We start from the raw sequence: 6,353 nt of genomic DNA on the forward strand, positions 1-6,353 counted from the left end.
TATCACTGCAGCAATGAGAGAGATTAGCACAGTGTAGACTTGTATAATGCAGTTCGAAGTGCATTGAACTACAACATATGAATCAACACCAGGGGTCCCCAAACTAAGGCTCAGGGGCTGGATGCAGCCCTACAAGGTCATTTACCCAGCCCTGAACCTAAACTTTAGACTTATGATGTTATCCCACAAGGGGGGGGGGCATCGTATTACTGGGTCATTTAGTCCTATAGCATTACAAAACACATAGTACCATTTGTATTCTTTATCGCACACCAGTATTATGCTCCCATTTGTTTCAACAAATGCTACGTTCAGCAAAGGACAAGAGGGATCCTCTCACCTCTGCAGGTGTCTACCATATACCATGCAGCTGTGGACAAGTTTACATTGGGACCACTAAACTCAGCAATGCCCAAACATCAAGGAACACGAAAGATACAACCAGAGAAGTCAGCCATAGCAGAGCACCTGATGAGCCAACCTGGATATGGCATATTATTTGAGAACACATAAACGCTGGACCACTCTAATAACCACCATGTCAGACTACACAGAGAAGCCCTTGAAATCCACAAGTATGTGGACAATTTCAACAGACAAGAAGTAATCAGAAAATGAATAAAACTTGGCTACCAGTATTTTTTTAAAAAAACTCTAAAATCAGGACAGTAAATAAAGAACACTCTGAAAACAGGAGAATTCCAGTCATGGAACAATCAGGGCCAGCTAGCACCTCCCAACAAAGGATTCCCCCAGGCAGGAATCAGCGAGGCCTTGAAGCTGCAAGCCTTTGCAATGCTAATCAAGGTGATTAATTGCAACATTCACACTTCCCTCCAGCAGTCAAGAGTTCTTTCTCCCATTCTAGACAATCCATAGATATATAAACCTCACTTGCCTGGTTTACAATAGACCTCGCCACCTCTGAGGATGCCTGCTGTAGATCTGAGCACAACGTCAGAAGAGAATGCTTCTGGAAAATGGCAATACAACCCAGAAAACTCTCAGCAACCTAGTGATTCCGGTCATGAAAGCCTTCAACAACACATTGCTCCAGTATTGTTCCAGACCTCACAATCTCTGAAGATGCCTGCCATACATGTGGATGAAACGTCAGAAGAGGATGTTTCTGGAACATGGCTATACAGCCCGGAAAACTCACAGCAATCCAGTAATTCCATCCATTAAAGCTTTCGACAACACATTGCTCCAGTATTATCCATTTCCATTCTTATTCCATGAGAAAGTGGAGTCCTCTCCCACTACCCTTTTAAAAAATGGTGTCTAACTTGGAAATTGCAAAGGATCAAAGTTTGGGAACCCTGGTCTATACTGACCATATAATGCAGTTTCAAACTGCATGTTATGGCAGTGTAGATGGGGCCTTAGAGTCAAATGAGATGCTTAACATATATTTAGAAGAGGTGCTCCCTCAAGTGGTGAAAGATGTTTGCTTGTCAAAGCCAACACTTATGTGGTTTCTGTATTTTATTTTGTTATTTAGACATAGAAAATGATAATAATTTGCAAGTCTGATTGTCGAGACACACATCTCTAGACTCATTAAAGGAAGGAAGGAAGCTATATTGCAGGGAAGGCATTCTTATTAATTTCTAGTTTGGTTCTTTTTTCAGAATATAAGGACTTTAGAAGTAGGCTAATATAATAACTCCCTAATGTCTTATTAACATTAATTCTTCAGTTTATAAGGATATATTTTATTTTTATTTCCAGCATTAAGAATTCTGGACTGTGGCACTATGAGTCAAGGGAAAGAAGGAGGCATAGATTGTTTTTAAAGCAAATGAAAAAAAAAGAAGCCAAGCACAATAAAATAATCAGGAAAAATTCAAATGGACTCAATCTATGCCACATTTATAAATCTCCCCAGGATCCACTGTTCAATAACTTTAGATAATTATACCCAAAACAAAATAATAACTAAGGACTGAAATTTCTCATCCATTTGTGGTCCATTTATGTTCTTCTTAATTGGCCCAACTAAATGGAAATGAGTGTGTTTCAAAACTGATCACTCAGTTAGAATAACTCTGGAGTATACAAAGGGTTGGGGGATGTTTTAATCCTTTGCTGAATGGCTTTAAAAGCTAAGCAGGAAAGACATGACCACACATTGTGGTGCAGTGAGGGGAAGCAGCCATAGGGCTTTATCACACAAAGCCATTATTACAGCATTTCATGAGGGGGTGTCAGAGGGATCTCCAAAGACCATCAGGAAACACAGTATTTTCTGTTGGTTATTGAGGTTCTGTGTGGAAAGTCTGGCCCCATTCTATTGGTGGGGTTCAGAATGTTCTTTTATTGTAGGTGAACTAAAAATCCCAGCAAGTACAGCTCCCAAATGTCAAGGTCTATTTTCCCCAAACTCCACCAGTGTTCATATTTGAACATATTGAGGATTCATGCCAAGTTTGGTCCAGATCCATCATTGTTTGAGTCCACAGTGCTCTCTGGATGTAGGTGAACTACAATTCCAAAACTCAAGGTCAATGCCCACCAAACCTTTCCAGTATTTTCTGTTGGTCATGGGAGTTCTGTATGCCAAGTTAGGTTCAATTCCATAACTGGTGGGGTGCAGAATGCTCTTTGATTGTAGGTGAACTATAAATCCCAGCAATTACAACTCCCAAATGACAAAATCAATCCCCCACCCAACCCCACCAGTATTCAAATTTGGGCATATCGGGCATTTGTGCCAAATTTGGTCCAGTGAATGAAAATAGTAGGGCTGGGCGGTTTCGTTTCGTAATTTCATAATTCGTTAAAAATTCATTATTTTTTTTTAATAACGAAACGATAACGAACCATTCAGGAGCAACTAAAAAACGAAACGAATTTTTAAATTCGTTTCGTAATTGTTTCGAATTCGTTTTGTATTCGTTTCGCTATCGTTTTGAAATCGTTTCGTTATTATTTCCGCATGTCTGGGGCAAGTTTTATAGTTGTTGTTTGTTTAATCAGTGAAAAAAATTATAAATATCACACCAACAGTCAACAACAGAGGGAGAGGGAAGCTTCAGAAGTTCCCCCTGTCCCATTTGGAGGTTTTTTAGCGTATTGCGCGGTCGCGTCCGCCATTAACGAATCGATTCGTAATTGTTTCGTAATTGTTTCGTAATTGTTTTGTAATTTACGAAATTTCGTAAATATTGAACTTTTTAAAAGAAAAATTTCGGAATTCTTTTAAAAATCGAAACGCAAAACCCCCCAAAAAACGAATCGATTTTATAAACAAATTTTTCCGTGGTTCCCCAGCCCTAGAAAATAGATCCTGCATATCAGAGATTTACATTACGATTCACAACAGTAGCAAAATTGCAGTTTTGAAGTAGCAGCAAAAAGAATTTTATGGTTGCGGGTCACCACCACATAAGGAACTGTATTAAGGGGTTGTGGTATTAGGAAGGTTGAGAACTACTGCATTATTACATGGCAGTGGGATACTCTTGAGTTTCAGCCTGAATTTTAAAGCAGCTATGCAAGGTTCTGAACCCAGGTTGAGATTGGGTTCATCTCTTGGCTATCTCTTACAATGCTTAGACTGAAACCCAAAGCTGAATATCTGTTTCTGTTGGCTTTATAGTTGCCAGCCTCCACTGTAATTGATGGCTTATGTTTGAATAACTATAGAAACTAAAAAAGACTGGAGGCCATGGCCATTGATGGAAAGAAATTAATAATTTATGGTTTGTCATTCTTTGCAGAATGGAACATTTATCCAAATATGCAAGTTCTTTATTCAGTACTAGCAACCCAAACTGTTTGTGTTCTATTCTTGTAAATTTGTCCACACATATACACACTTATTAGTTGTACTTCTTGACATATTCCTGCATCAAAATACAATATATCCAGGGTTAATTTTTTCCATGTCAGGAGTGACTTGAGAAACTGCACGTTGCTTTTGGTGTGAGAGAATTGGCCATCTGCAAGGATGTTGCCCAGGGGACACCCAGATGTTTTACCATCCTGTGGGAGGCTTCTCTCATGTCCCCGCATGAGAAGCTGGAGTTGACAGATGAGGACTAAAGCACTTCATCTTTGCCTCTAATATCCTTCCCTCCAGTGAGCAGTTTGGCATTATTTCCTGGTGTATGGACTGGTTTGATCTTCTCGTGGTCCAAGTCACTCTCAGAATTTTCCTCCAACACCACAGCTCAAAAGCATCTTTTTTCCTTCGCTCAGCCTTCCCTATGGTCCAGCTCTCGCATCCATAGGTTACTACGGGGAATAAAATTCCTTTAACTATGCGGATTTTTGTTGCCAATGTGATGTCTCTACTCTTCACTATTTTATCAAGATTGTTCATTGTTCTCCTCCCAAGGAGTAAACGTCTTCTGATTTCCTGGTTACAGTCTGCATCTGCAGTAATCTTCGCTCCTAGAAATACAATGTCTGTCACTGCCTCCATGTTTTGTCCCTCTATTTGCCAATTATCAATCAGTCTGGTTGCCATTATCTTGGATTTTTTTTGTTTAACTGCAACCCACCTAACCTTGGTTAGAAGGCTCCTCAGCTCCTCCTCGTTTTCAGCCATCAAAGTGGCATCATTGGCATACCTAAGGTTGTTAGTTTCTTCCAGAAATTTTAACTCCAGCTTTAGATTCATCAGGCCCCAAACATTACATGATGTGTTCTGCTACAAACTAAAGAGGTTGGGTGAGAGTATACAGCCCTGCCATTCTCCTTTCCCAATCTTGAACCAGTCTGTTGTTCTGTGGTCTATTCTTATTGTTGCTACTTGATCTTTATACAGATTCCTCAGAAGACATACAAGTTGGCTTGGTATCCCCATATCACCAAAAACTTGCCACAATTGATTATGATCCATACATTCAAAGGCTTTAGAATAGTCAATAAGACAGAAATAGATGTTTTTCTGAAACTCCCTGCTTTCCTCCATGATCCAGCAGATATTAGCAATTTGGTCTCTTGTTCCTCTGCCTTTTCTAAACCCAGCTTGTACATCTGGCAACTCTCGCTCCATGTATTGCTGGAATCTACCTTGTCTTTATGTACCATATAGTATTTTCCAACTACAATCATGTAGAAGAGCTGTACAATAATGTACATATTTGGCAACTCTTCCTTAGTGGTAATCGATTTACTCAAAAAAAAATCTCACGTCATTTGGGATTTTTATTTGTACACACTTTTTGACAATTCACAGGACTCTGTAGGATGAGCACAATAAAACATCTTAAATAATGTAAGTAAAGGCATAAGATGCATTCCCCAGATACATTATAACCAAACTATAGTTTTTGATTTTAACTGAATTCCGTGAGCAGTGGATTGCAACCTAGAACAGATAAATACTCCAAGGTTTTCAAGGTTTTAGCTTCCAAGTGGTTCCCTTTATGGCTGAAGTCTCCAATGTGTCATCGGTTGACACATTGCCTGCCTCTTTTCAATTTTACACTGAAAAGATTTTAATATGGTCTCAGATATCATTATGGTGTTTGGGGGTGCAGAAGAGGAGAATATATGTTTCTAGGGTGAATGTGAGACATGCAGGGAAGTGGGGTAGATGCGTGTAAGTCCACTCTTTAAGCTGTAATGTCGTAAGACCCATGGACCGCCAGATATTTTGTACTTCAGCTTCCAGAATTCTTGGCTGTTGGCTAGGCAAGCTGGAGCACCTGGGAGTTGAATCCCAAACATCTGGAGGGTTTTTTTTCCATGTCAGGAACAACTTGAGAAGTTACAATTCACTTCTGGTGTGAGAGAATTGGCCATCTGCAAGGACATTGCCCAAGGGACATCCAGATGTTTGGTGGTTTTTACAATCCTTGTAGGAGGCTTCTCTCATGTCCCTGCATGGGGAGCTGGAGCTGACAGAGCAACCTCAACCTGCTCTCCCAGGATTCGAACTGCTGATCTGGTGGTCATTAGTCCTACCGACACAAGGGTTTTAACCCATTGTGCCACGGCGGGCTCCATAAACGTTCATCTGGAGGACGAATATTTGGGAATCACTGAATGTCAGAGGTTGTGGGAATGCTCCAAAGAGAATACATACTTTTTGGTTCTTGTGAGTGATTTGGAGTATATAGGACAATATAATTGGAAGTATGAACAACAACAAAGGCATTTTATATATGATTGGAGAAAATAATTGACTAGTCTTTCTGGGAAATGGGTACGTTTTGGGAATACAAACTGTGGATCCAAAGGAATCATTCTTGTAAAGGTTTCAAGTAGAATTCTGGAGAAAATTTGTCTTGTCCTCACCAGTGAGTTTTGTATGGCTGGCACACTCACGATGGCAGCAATTTTTCAATGGAGCCCACAACACTTTATCACATATAGATTATCATAAGCATCTATTG

This window comes from Anolis sagrei, chromosome 5, assembly GCF_037176765.1.
Source record: "Anolis sagrei isolate rAnoSag1 chromosome 5, rAnoSag1.mat, whole genome shotgun sequence".
Taxonomy (NCBI): Eukaryota; Metazoa; Chordata; class Lepidosauria; order Squamata; family Dactyloidae; genus Anolis; species Anolis sagrei.